We start from the raw sequence: 14,062 nt of genomic DNA, 5'->3' as shown, positions 1-14,062 counted from the left end.
TGAAGGGCAGTGTGACATGAAGATATGGTTGTTTTTACTTCTTAAAGGAGTTCTCACTTTAAAAAAAATGCTCTGCAGTTCCGCATGTGTAGAGATGAAAGATGAGGTGAAAGAAAAGTTGCCTGACAGCACATGAATAACTTAAAGCTGTGTATTTGATTTTGTCTCTTTATTTCGGAGGATTTTTTCGGTTGTTGTTTTTCACATGACAGTATGAACAAATACGATGTGATAAGAACCGCTGTGCATCTCAGTTGACAGCAAAACCGTGTAGCGGACTGTGTCTGTCCTGTGTGACTTATTGCTGTGATATCCAGGGAAAACCAGGAGTGAAACTGTTCAAAACAGAAAGCCAAGGACAAAATGTTGCATGTTAAAACTCACAATTGAGCCAACCCCCATAAGATTCAGGCTCTGACTCAGCATGACTAAATCATACAAGATTAAATAAACCAGAAGTGTGTATTCAGAATTTTAAAGTCATTCTACAGTCATCTTAGAAAGAATGGCATTTTAATATGAATGTTTATGTTTAAGTGTGGATTCTCTCAACTTTGTTAACATACATCTTGCATAGCTTATAATACAGTATATTTCACTCTTTCTGTATATTCACTACTGTATATTAGCTAGGCATAATGAAGTTGAATGGGTTGCCTGGATCCAGAAACAAGTGCCTATTACTCTTCTGAGATTTTAGCAAGGTCTTGCTTTTGTATTACATTATGGCACAGTATGGTTGCTTTTATGTATGCTCTCCGGCTTGGCCAGAAATTACTATGAAGTATTTTAGGATGTATTATTAAGCCCTAGGATTTAATGAAAGGTGACATACAAATACAAAGCTGATCCACTCCTTCAGGGGTGATAAGACAATACAAAGACCAGAGAGAGGAACTCAGGACAGTTGAGGAATAAAAGGTGCCTAATTATCTATATAATTCAAATTAAGGAAAGAAAATTGGATGCTATTTAAAGAGGAGCTAGCCATGTCCTATTATTACACAGTTGCCTTTAGGCAGAGCTACCGTCTTTTCTGTATTATATGGAATTGCATAAAGACTGAAAATGATATATATGTTTCTTTAGAACTCTCTTTTAAAGAAGAGATTTGGGAAGAAATGCCCTGCCTTCTCCAAAAAGTTGTAACCATATCATCATCATACTGTAATATGTCAGACAGCCCAAAAAAGCAAGTTCAATGAGATGATCTAAAAAAATGTAAAACTATAATTGATAATGTCTGCCCTTTGGTTAAAGTGACAGGAAACTTATAGGAAGGGCTTTGTAAGGGGTTTTAACAAGAGATAACAAGTCCTATGTTTACAAAACAGGAATAAAAGAGCTTCTGGTGTTGTGAAGGGTCCTGCTTTTCCTGGAATTCAGCCATTGGATGTTATTATACTAACAGTGTGTAGTTTGAGGAACAGATTTTAAACTGTGCAGTATGAGGCTCTTTTTGACACCCCCTCCTTTTTTGGCTCCAGATGTTGTAACTAAATTTCAAAGCATAAGCTCCACAATTTAAAGAAATAAGGAGATAGCCTTTGATGTTTCCCAGGGAAGCTTGAAATTAAATGTCTTACTGAAAGTAATCCCTTCTTTATGATACAGTCAAAAAACTCAATTAGATTTCTCTTTTCTGGGGAAATGGTTTTTGATAACAAATCCAAAAGTCATGAAGTGATTAAAGTAAAAACATTAATTTACAGTATATATTATTTAAGGAATACCAAACAGGAAAGAACATGTTACCAGGAAATTAAACCTTTTACTATATACTGAAAAATACTGTATATAAACATGTTCTTTGTTCACCATCAAGCATACTGTATGGCAGAAACGTACTTCATGCTGTTTAAATGCTACTGGTATTTTATTATGAAAAACCTCTTATAGGCTTTGGAAACAAAACAGGACTTTTCTGAGGTGTCATTGCTTTTGAGCACTACAGTAAGTGGGCGTTTCCTTTATCATTTTAGATAGATAGATAATACTTTATTAATCCCGTAGGGAAATTGATGAAATTGATTTTATTAGATGTAGGTTTGTGCTCATGGTTTAAACTTTAGAAAACCCTGAAGGAAATATTCTATTCATTAAAAATAGTTCAACAAGGGTTAGTTCTGCAACTAAAACTGGCTGTGGGCAAAACATTTTCAGTTCTGCAAGGCAAAATGCATTACACTAACTTCCTATCCACATGTAGTGTACGTACTGGGTTAAGTGCAGTAACGACATTTTTAAGGTTAACAATAACCTTAACATAACATAACAGTTGGCATTACATGTATACAAAATGTGTATTCATATACAGTGTTTAACATTGTGATTGTTTGTCAATAAGGAAACAGTATCTGGAGCCTAGGGATTTTTCTTCTGTTTCTTTGGATTGCATGCTTTATTAATTGCAGATTGCTGACCCAAACACCTACACACACACATATATATATATACTCCCACATGGGTCCATTAATAATGAATCCAGTCTTTTTCTCCATTTGCCCATGTTGAGGGATCTTATCCAAATCCCACATTAACAGAATTCTGCTCCCAATTCATTCCTGCAGTTTTACATTTGAAAGAATATTTAACTTTTCACTCACCCATTCACAGGCAGTCAGTGGTAAGACCCTAAGCCTGGCCAAGATTAGCTTTAAGGGATAATGCACTGAATCAGACCCACACACAAGCCTCTGCCTGGCTTCCTTCTTGTTCTCAGGGCAACCAAAACATACTTCCAGGGAAAAGCACTTTTGACCACAGCTTATAACCTTCTGGGGAATTTTGGCATAAAGAATGAGTTTGATATAGCAGAGGATTTAGTAAGAGGACTCACTTAAATGAAATGGACAAACAAAAGCAGGGCCAGGTGGAATAACAAGAGAGCTTTTTCTCCTGCAAACCTACCACACTCCAGCATAATATGATTCCCATTCTCTACATTCCTAAAATAGTTTCCCTTGACTTTGACTTCTAAGCTTTTGGTTTCTTCTTATTTCATCTGTATTTGCCGTGTTATGTTTTAAATTCATCATCTGTGATAGCAATGCAAAATCATCATCTGCCACAGAAACAGTCAGTCAGTTCTAGGACTCTATAATTTTATATATAAATATGCTATAATGTGACATTTGTGTGCACATTGATCAAGTAATATTTTTACAGGTGTACATGAAATTTCAAACAGCAACGTTCTACTGAAAACATGCATAAAGTAAATGTTATACCTTTCTGTTTCAGCACACACAGATGTTCATTCTGTATGATTTGGAGCCTAGAGGGCATGTTAGGTGGTAACAGTCAATGTTTATCAGAAAAGACAGACCTACTGTACCTTTCTGATACAGCGAAGAAAGCAATGTGATAGAAGGTCAATCCGTGCCAACTGGATATGTCTGTTTTTGCTAACTTAGCCTGAAGTTCACACAGTTTGCCGGTTCTCATGTGCCTTATCTGTTCACTTTCACTGGAAAATCTTTGTAACATCTCTCCATTTTAATCACAGTCATGCATCAGTTTTACACAGCCGAAATCATCTCCTACAGCTAATCAAAATGTCTGATTTGTAAACATGAAAATACATTAAATCTTTTTTTTTTTTTGCAGAGATAACAATTGATTGACAATAAGGTTAGGCATGCTCCATTATGTAAAGGAAAAATATCTTTACAATTTAATTTTTATAACTGTACAACTGCACAAGACGTAATTCATTTTATCTCTTAAAATGAAATGCCACAACATACAAGCTACATATACATAAATTAACAAAACTTCAGTCTTGCCTGTCTGTACAATAACTTGCTACTGTGTTAAGAAAAATGTAAATACCAAGTCTCAGAAAGACCCTTGCGCTGATATGATTATGTATGTTAAACACAAAATTGTAGTAGTGGGCAGTTTTACAGAAGCAGAATTACAAAAATGCTATAAATACTGTCTCATGCACTTTAGACATGATTCAAGCAGTTCTACAGATGTGCTAACTTTTGCATTAAGGCTTTATAGACCCTCTGAGTACAGCAGTCAATGGTTCTCACTAATGCATCTTTTCCTTCACTTAGCCTTTGACTTGGCTTTGCAAAGAAATCTCATGTTTCTTTGTAATAATGAGGCTGCACATCGGAGAAATGGATATTGTTTAAACTTGTGAAAACAGAGGCAATGGCAACCTAAACATACAGTATATGTGAATAAAGGTTCACAAAATGTGATGTTCTTACTAGACTGTTGCATATTAACATAATTAAGTCATTTTAATGCATAGTAACTAATCAGCTGACATACCATCAGTGCTAGTATTATGCTTGTTCTGCAGCAACATTAATCTCTGAGGATGAGTAAGTACCATATATACTGTAAGTAATAGAAGACATAATATTAACATCTCGGATTTCTTATTTTAGAGCGTATTTGTTGCACAAGTGTGGATTATACAGCCTAGAGCTCATTGGTAAAGATAACGGTTTGATGACTATTGAATTCCAGATCAAATTTAGCGTAACAATGAATCAGGCGTAAATTTCCTTTGTTCAGTCTTCGGCTATGGATATTCTTGTCATCTTATCTGTGGAAAGCAATCAGTGCATTTTACCAGAACTGATTTTGAATTGTATGACCCCTAATAAATGACTACAGAAGCATACAGAGCTTTTCAGATTTGCATATCATTATTTCATTAAAAACAAAGTCTGACGTTGTATTCCAATAACACCTTTCGTACTCTTCCATGGCACTCAGACTTAGGACTGTTTAGAAGGCACTTCTATTAGGTTGGTGCTCGCAAGGTACGCTGGAAAATCCCCTGAGAGAATTCCACTTTTCTGGTGTACACATTTCTGTGTGTGCAATAGATTGCATCATGAAAGTCAACAACAACACGGAAAACACGCATTCTGCAGAGAGGAAAAAAAAATCTACCGCTTAGATATGGACGCTAAGTGTATTGAGTAGTATGCTTTTTTTTTTACTTATACGTGTATGATTCTGCTGCTTAGGTAGTGGTATACATGCTCTATACCTAAACTTCGCAATTTATAAACAACGGTTCTCTCCCTTAAAATTCAAAGGGGTCAAAATAAGCATTTCACATTCCATTACCTCGCAATACAGCACAAGAAATGCCAAGGACCTGTGGAATACTAACGAGACAATACTACCGGTACGATTCAAATAAGCAGCAAGCATCCACATATATAAGAAATACACGAGTTCATATAGTGATGCATTATTGTAAAAGGAGTGGAAGGAAACCCCGCTGGGAACGTGTGATTGGCGTATGCGTTGGTGAATAACGCCAAGCAGTTGTAAAACAATAGGCTTTTAAAATAAATCTGGACCAGCTCCCCATCGTGACCCGTGCTATTTTCATAAAGAGATTTTTTTTTAATTATCACTAATCACAACACGTAAAGGTGCTTTACACTAGCACCTTAGTAAGATGCAAACTCTTGGGCTTCAAACAAGTCTTTCCAAACACAAACTGAGAAGATACCTGCAGGAGGTCTACACCCCCCTCACCTCAGTGGTACAGGCCAGTCCTCAATGCATGTGTGCAGGCTGTCATGCCTAGGCACTCACTGTGCTGGCTCCCTGCCTCCCCATTCAGACAGTCGGTGTGTGTGTACTGTATGTGTGCTTACTGAAGCATCAAGCATTTGGATTCAGCATTGCAAATTGGGGGCTCTTTGGACAAAACCGAAAACGACCTGATGTGTGATGAGAACCCAGGCCATCCTGTGCATTTTTATTCATCTTGTGGCCGGCTGAAGGAGATAGGATTCCGTTTGAATCCCCCTGCTGCTGTTCCTGCGTCTTTGCGTTTTTCTAACAAGCAAATGATGAGAGAGCCCATGTCTTAAACGCGCTGCAGCCGAGAGAAAAGACATAAAAATAGGAAATAGTGGCGGTGCTTGTGTGAGATATTGCGAACTCTTCAACACCAAGGATACACGCTGGATAAGCCTTCAGAATGGTAAGCTTGTGATTCTGTAAGAGGGGGGAAAAAAGTGCTTATGTTCCTAAAAAAAGGTAGCATACAAGCATCACGCTGCAGATGTTTGCGTTCAGCTTGCTGTAGCATGTACACTACTCAACACGATTCATAACCACATCCATGCAGATATTGCCTTTCTCTCTGTAACCGGAGTGCGACTTCTATCTACACTGTGGTGTGCAGTGTCGGAGGCTTTTGCTGTATGTATCCTAATTCTCCACCTTTCCTACCTGTCTTTTCGGGCTTATTTGAACAGTTTGGAACATCGGAGGGATTTCTAGAGTAGGCAGAGGTCTTGCGAAGGCAAATGCGGACACATCTCTCGACATAGGCAAGTCTCGCAGGCTTGCTTCGAGTTTGTCAAACGGCGATTTATGGGACGGTATTCCGTTTTTATGTGTTGAATCATGCGGTTTTCAGGACAGGTCTCATTTGAGTACACAATTTTCTACTGAAATTACACAGTCGGATAAAATTGAAAATCACGAGACGTAGAATTACACTCCATGGTTGAAATAAGGTGATCTTTCCCTCTCAGACTGTTTTTATTAGAGTAATTAAAGTTTAGTGATCAGTATTTAATGCCATGTTTCATTTCGACGTGTGTATTAGGTTTAATCGCATTTCTTTGTTCTTATTTTGCATTTTGATTCGTAGTAAATGTTCTTAAAAGCTTCCCGTTTTACATAGTGGCTTTGGTCGCCTGGTTGCTGTTGTACCTTTTTCAAAAGGGAATAGAAAATCAAAAAGAAGTCGTAGGCTTAGTCGAAAGTTTTCTTACTCTTTCTCTCTGAATCTTAGGTATTTGTATGTGTTACCTCTTCGGCATGTTTTAAAGCTGACACCAGCTCTCCATATCAGAATAGGAGTGTAGCGTTGAAATCATTAGTTACAAATCAAGTTACAAAATAGATTAAGATATAGCGGGCAATAAAAAGATCGGATTGTTTTATCAAACAAGATTAGTTATAATGCTGGGTCTTAATTGTATCTCAGTTGTACGAGTCAGTTATTTTTAAATAAACGGTACTACTGCTATATTGTTACAATATACCGCAATAGTTTAGAAATGGAAAATTGTTGTACATTAGCATTACATGTGCATAACCTAGTACATTTCAAGCGGATCATTTAATTGGAGTAGTCTTCTACTGGTACTGTATTTTTGTAAAACGTTTGTGAGCGTAATACACAATGATGAGACCCATTTTAAAAGGCAGATAGACTTTACACTCTCGCTGGTGCAACTGAATTCATTTGTATTGGTGGGCTGTTGCACTGTCTTTGGCTTGCTTAAATTGTGGCACTCCAGTGAGTGGTTCGGGAAGCAGGGAATTGCTGCTCTGTTAGCAATTGACTAATCCAACGAAAACCGAGTTGGATTATTTAGAAATCAATAAAACGACGCACCTGTTTGTTTTAAAAAGTTAATGAGTGGATGTGTTATCTCCTTTTCTCTTTTTTACAGTGTGTATCCGGGCTTTTGAGGTTAATACCTGTATTGTCTTCCTGGTGGGCCAAAGTTATGTGCCACCTAGAAAATATTTGTGAATAAATTTGTCAATTGTTTTATTTCCTAAGAACTAGCTGACGTTTCTTTTTCACCTTGCTTTTCTGCTAATTTTCTCAACCATCCCTCCTTTCCTCCACCTAGTCATTGCAATCGAAGTTGCACATACCTCGAGAATCCTGACAAACTTTTTTTTATTAAAAAAAACATTCTGCTCTGATCTGTATTAATTTCATTTTCATCTTCATTACCAGTTTCCTGGTAAGATTTTACTGTAGTTAAGTTCAAACAGCTGGGGACGTTAGTTCACCATTTGTAAAATCGTATTATTTTATATCTTAAGGAGTTTGTAAGGGCGTAATCTTTCTGGAAGGTACTCTACCCTCTCTCAGGTTGCTTTTCTGACATGAATCCACAGCACCAAATTATACTGTAGTTTCAAATGGCGTACTAATATACTTAAATTTTGTTTTTATGTGTTAAAATTTTAAAATGTATCTATGTTTGTGCACCCAGACTTTGATATTCCTTCAGGTTTTACTGTATACATGACAAACTCTGCCTATATCTCGCCTGACTTTTTTCTCACAGTTTCCGCCTGGAGTTGAAAGAAAGTTTTGTGCATATCATTTGTGACAGTTTCCAATTTTCCTCACAAGCTTGACAAACGTGTCACTTCTCTATTTCCTTTGATTTGGCGAAATGCTGGTCTGGAATTTAAACTACCAGTAAGTGTGTGAGTGCTTGTTAGGAAACAATAAGCTTTGTGCTTTCATCCACCAACAGCTTGTACTTTAGTTGTTTTCTTTTCCCTGCCTCCTCTGCATTTATTTGCATTGCTGCCATTTGTTTCCTTGTAGCTTTTGACTCTTAATGCATGGGAATATTATGGGAATAATTGACTTTTTCCAGTTTCCCTCATAGAAGACTTTTTCTTGTGAAGGGTAACTACATGTATATTTGAGCTCTTTCTTCGGATCTGTGGTAATTCACTAATAGCCTTTCAGGTTTAAATAACTGGGCAATCAGCTACTGACGCATTCCAGACTTGAATATTGTTCTCATGTATCCAGGCTTATTGAGTGAATCATGTCCTTTCATAAGGATAGTTGGTTCCATGGCAGATACAGCAATAAAATTCTAGTAAAACATATCCAGTTTTCATCTGAAATGGATAATGCATAAGACATTTTTATATCATGTGAAATGTATCTATATTGTATCTGTCTATATGTTGAGATAAGGTAATTCTTCACTACAAAGTGAATGTGAAATGGAGAATGCATAAGACATTTTTATATCATGTGAAATGTATCTATATTGTATCTGTATATATGTTGAGATAAGGTAATTCTTCCCTATGAAGTGAATGTGAAATGGAGAATGCATAAGAAGTTTTATATATGTTCAGTCAAGGTAATACTTTGCCCTGCAAATGTTTAATTTGATGTTATAAAAGTGGTGATTTCTTTGAATGTTAAATGGAGAGAAGGAGAGAAGTTATACTGGAGTTTTTTTTCTTTGGTTATTAAGCATTTAGCACCTCCTTTGTCTCGATATTTTATTTAAAAAAAATGGAAGGTTTTTTATAAGATTTGCTATTAGAGTACAAAGTACTTGTACGTCAAGAAAAACAGAAAATCTTGTTCCTTAAAGATTGCAGTGGCTGTAGCCATGTTGGAAAATAAGTCTAAAAAGCAAGTTTAGGAGTTGCATATGCTCACTCATCTATCTGTTTGAAATGCAGTGAAATCTGGCCCATGTCACAATATCCTAAAGCTATTCTAAAGGTTCATGCAAATCTGCCTTTTTAGTAGGTTCTTAGTCAAATGCGATATTCCCCCTTCCATTGAGTCACCCTGAGTGCTTTGCTTGAATCCTTTGTATATTATAGGACTCGCAAGTGCTCCAATGGGCTATAGTGAAGACTGTAACCCCCATTTGAAAACAACCGGGGTTAAATCTAATGCAGTACAGAGGCCTCTCTCAGAGGGTATTGAGAATTTTGCAGAGGCAGTTATAGGAGGGGTCTGAAGTTGTTTGGTCTCCATTGAATTTGACCTTTTTGAGTATAGCTCTGTATTCTCTAGCTTGTCAGTGCACAACAGGATGAGTACTACAACACAAGTGATATGCATGAAAGAGCACAGACAACAATCTTTTTATGATCTGAATCATAAACTTAGGGGTGGAATCCCACGTTTCATTTATGGAGTGCTGCTTGTTTCCACAAATACCTCACTCAGGGGTTGTATGTTTGCTTTCTTGTTTTAGGGTGGGGTTGCAAAAAGCAAATTTGAACCAATGAAACAATTCCAAAGTAGAATTTTGTTATCAGTTATCTAATTTACAGAAGTGTTCTATGAAACTGTTTAGCCACATCACAGAATTACAGATCTCGAGAAAGATTGTGTGATGGAAAGATTGAGCCATTTGATGTTGTAGTGACTCTAGATATGTAATGAAAATAAAATTGGATTTTAAAAAGAATAATGTGGGAGCTTTTAGTTGACTTCATTTTATGTGACCGACAGATAAAATGTAACTTAGTTAAGTTCAGCCATGATACGATTACAAGAAACAGCTGGATAAAATCCCTGGAAAAATTAGCTATTTATGGGTTAGATGGGCCAAATGGCCTTCTCTTGTTTGGCACCTTTCTTATGTTCTGCCCACTTTGCTTTCCCCCCAGAAAACTTAATACAAATGTGTTCTTGTAAAAGTATGGGAATCATTTTCCCCAGTCATACAAATGCAATGTTTCTTCCAAAAAGACATTTAAGACCTACTTTTGCCATACATAAAATAGAAACTGTAATAGTGAAGCTAGTGATAAAATCAAAATCTACAGTGAAGTTTGGCTCTCATTTTTATGTATCGCAGAGCTTATAAACCTGGCTCTTCAAAATTTATTGAAAACAGACTCCACTAGACATAGAGGAAAACGTTGAGATCAACATGTTGTATTTGATTTCAACTTTGTTTCTGTGTCCGTGATAGTCCTTTATTCCTGGAGGTTTAGAATCCTTCTCATTGAACACATCTGTTCTTACAGAATCTGATTGACAGGATATCGTTCATTTGTGTGTGTCCTTAGACTTGGGTTGCTGTGAGTGTTTTCAGATTACTACAGCAGTGTTCATCCCAGCTGTGACCAAGGTGTCAAATATTACACTCAACTGGAAACACATGCTTTATTTAAGCACCCATGGTAAGGTGTCATTCTCGCATATCAAAGTTTGAAACTCAGAGGTTGTTGCATCTCATATACAATGTTTTTTCAGCTTCATAAGGCAGACTGTTAGCGCTTAGGGTTTTCTGCTGATCCCTGATGGTTTTCAAGGCTCCAGTGTAAAAAAAAAAAGCTAGTTCTTGAAGATCTTTTAAAGGATATCTTTTAAAAAGTAATCATACCAGGAACCTCATCTAAACATGTCTGGTTTTCAGTTGATTAGGCATTATTTTAAGTTTTTTGATACAGCCCTTCTGATATGCATAATTCGTTATGTGTACTGCATTGAATTCCTCTCCTTCCCATAAATTTATGGTAACAGTTTGGAGCGTGGTATGGATTTAGCTGACATTAGAAAACTAATTTTGCAAATAGATTTGTGTTCCGCTGGCTCTAATGTACCTGTTACAGTATTCAACTGACAGAGCAGAGCGTGTAATCCTATGGTCTTCTCCATATATCAGTGCCACATGAGTTGGGATTCAAAATCTAGCAAGTTGTGCGAGTTAATGAATTGTAAATGGAAATCCGCAATTTGGCAAGTTCATCCTCTCAATTTCTAGTCGATATTTTAAGGAGAGGTGAGAGTAAATGGAAAAAAATACTCTATGTTCTCAGCTGTTTTTCATGTAACTGATGCAATGAATAAATTGTAATGAATAGTGTTATGTGGTGTAAGCCCTACTAGGTTTCCTCTTCTGCGAAGGAGCTGTGGTCAACAGGCACTGCAGAAGCAAAGCAGGTTCAATGGAATGCACACACCCTGATCCTGTTTCTCTTTAACATTCCACTTAAGGCCTGAGTGCCTGTGCTATTTAAGACCTCACCTCTCTTCCTTCTCCGCCTTTGTACCTATTCATCCTCCGTGCTGAAGGCTGAAAGAAAATGGTAATCATGATTAAATGGAAACCTTTGCATCTGAACCTGCAGAGGAGAAATTATATATGCTGATTTCATCCTCTACTTGTCTTTGATAGCTCTGAGCATCAGCAGACAAATGAATGGACTTATTCTTGTGCAGTGCCATTACAGACCCCTGTTGGGTTAGAGATACAGTTCAAGGGAGGTTATCGTCGTAATTGTGCAGAAATTTACCTTTCAGATTTCCAGAACTCCTCTCTGTAGTAGCACAATCTTTAGCAGCTGCTCACATGAGGCTGCAGTTGGTTGCCTATCCTTGCTGGATTGTATTACACATGTCTTCTCACCCTGTGAGTCTCCTGCCCACAGCAGGAGAACAGTAGCTCAATTTTAACAACTGATTGAAAAATAATGACCTCATAAGACTGTCTTTTGGGCTAGCTGTATTGTGATCCATCCGTAATCGTTCCTGAAACGATTTCTTTCAACTGAAATCCAACTTTCATGAAAATATTTAGTGCATGAAATCCAGTCTTGTAATGACTTATTCATTTGAGTCATTGCTCTACAGCTGGAAAACCAAACTGAAGTGGATGGATGAAGAAAATATAAGAACAATATTGGCGCAGTTTAAAAGAAAAAACAGTGGAGGAAGGTTGTGACCTTTTTTATTTTTTCTGTTATGACCTTTTGAAAGATACTTGATACTGATCCCAGTCCTGGCTAGGTCCTTAGATGAATGCTCATTAATATGGAGGAATGAATCAAGCACATTTTCTATGCAATATGAATGGAAAGAAAACAGGCTATGTTCTCATTCTCATAAGTTTGTAAGAATTTGCAAATTCCTTATTGTTTTCTGTATTAAAAATGTCATTACTAAGAATTATTTCATGAATCTTGCCTGTCTGAAAGCAAACTTATTTTTCATCAGAGTGGGAAGCAGATATCCCAAACAGAACAGGTGGGGCTGAAGGTTTATAATTGCTATTCAACTGGTTTCTGCAAAGTCATTATGACTCCTGGAAAATGAGACAGAGGCAATCAGTGAGGCTTTATTGAACCAATCCCTGGGTCACACTGCAAAGACTTTTACAAGAAAACATAAAAGTGCTATGCAGTTCACTTTGCTACCGCTGCAATTTTATTACTTTACCGCTGGGTTTCTTTTAGATATGTGCTTGGTGCAGATGCTGCAAACTATGTGCAATCAGCCACTGTAAAGCTGAAAGTGAGATTAAATAACATGGTCTTCTCCATATCTCAGTGCCACATGCTAGGGGTGGGGAGGCTTTGTGGGAGCCATTTACTCTTCCCACATATGCTTGCCAATATGCTGTTCATTTTAAACCATAAATGGCACAGTAGCATATCAATCACACTTGAATAAAAAAGGTTTGCATATCTCTTTAGTTCTTTCATATGTGCTAATCCTTGATTATTGTTATTATGTAAAATGTATTGTCATTATCGTATGGCTTGAGTAACAGAGCACAGCCAGGGATTAGCTTTAGTCATCTGGGTTTTACAGTGACTAATATAATTAGTAATTGCTTGCGTTTATATAGTTCCTTCATCCTGAAGGATTTCAAACCGTGATACATATAGGAGGGGTCTAGTTCATCCACACCCGAAGAGCAGCAGCCACCCACCAACAACCAATCATGTAGGGAATGAGAAATGACTACAGTAAACGGTTTAACAGTCTTCTCTTTAATGCACCTCGGATTTAATGGACAAAATGTGCTTAAAGAGAACGGTCTGGTCTGTAAAATCAGAAACAACCGTCTTTCCCCACAATATCGAATTGTTTACAATTAATGTTGTTTATGTTTTGCATGCTTTAGCAAATTAAAAAAAAACGATTTAAAAAAATACACTAACATGCTAAGAATAAGTAACAAAAGGTCCGTAAAATGAACACATTATAAAAGGAAAGAATAAATACTTAGAGGGTTTAAAATTTAGGAATATCAATAGTGTCCTGTAGGGGTAGGTCCATTGCTTACAATGGGTATTGGTTGTGTTGCGTATGCAGTTAATTTGATACAGTATATTTAGGACACATGAAATAAAGAGCTTGTATATTTATGGTCAAAAGGAAAAGGATCAATTTTTATTGACTTTATTGATACGTAGTATGTATTTTCTCATATAATGGTTTGTTTTCTGGCTGAAAAAATGTCCCTCATGATTTAATGAGCATTCATCATTCCCTGCTATGAGCCCGTTAAACTGAGAGTTTACTGTAATGAAATTAATGGGAAATTTAGGAAGGTTCGATGGGCGTAGAATTTTAGATACAGCATTTTATACTGTATATGAAAAGTATAATAACACTGCTGTTATTATTTTTTTTTAATATACAGTATGTTTCAAGTGTAACTGTCATTCACCTTATGGGTATTTGCACTGAAATATCCTATCCTATGACAAATAGTTCTTGCAATGATTTGTGAAA

The 14,062-nt window shown here is 36.7% G+C and overlaps 1 protein-coding gene across 9 annotated transcripts in view; it reads left to right on the top strand.

Moving 5' to 3' along the window:
* Nucleotides 1-5,572: 5,572 nt before the first annotated feature.
* tenm4 (teneurin transmembrane protein 4) overlaps nt 5,573-14,062 on the top strand; it is a 222,951-nt gene continuing 214,461 nt past the window's right edge. For all 9 annotated transcript variants that reach the window (XM_088639075.1, XM_088639077.1, XM_088639074.1 and 6 more), the window contains exon 1: nt 5,573-5,977. The gene's annotated coding sequence lies outside the window, so the exon portion shown is untranslated. The remainder of the gene's footprint in view (nt 5,978-14,062) is intronic.

Source organism: Lepisosteus platostomus, chromosome 7 (genome assembly GCF_059453375.1).
Source record: "Lepisosteus platostomus isolate fLepPlt1 chromosome 7, fLepPlt1.hap1, whole genome shotgun sequence".
NCBI classification, from domain to species: Eukaryota; Metazoa; Chordata; class Actinopteri; order Semionotiformes; family Lepisosteidae; genus Lepisosteus; species Lepisosteus platostomus.
The sequence above is the reverse complement of the archived record's forward strand: the minus strand, read 5'-3'. Positions and strand labels throughout refer to the sequence as shown.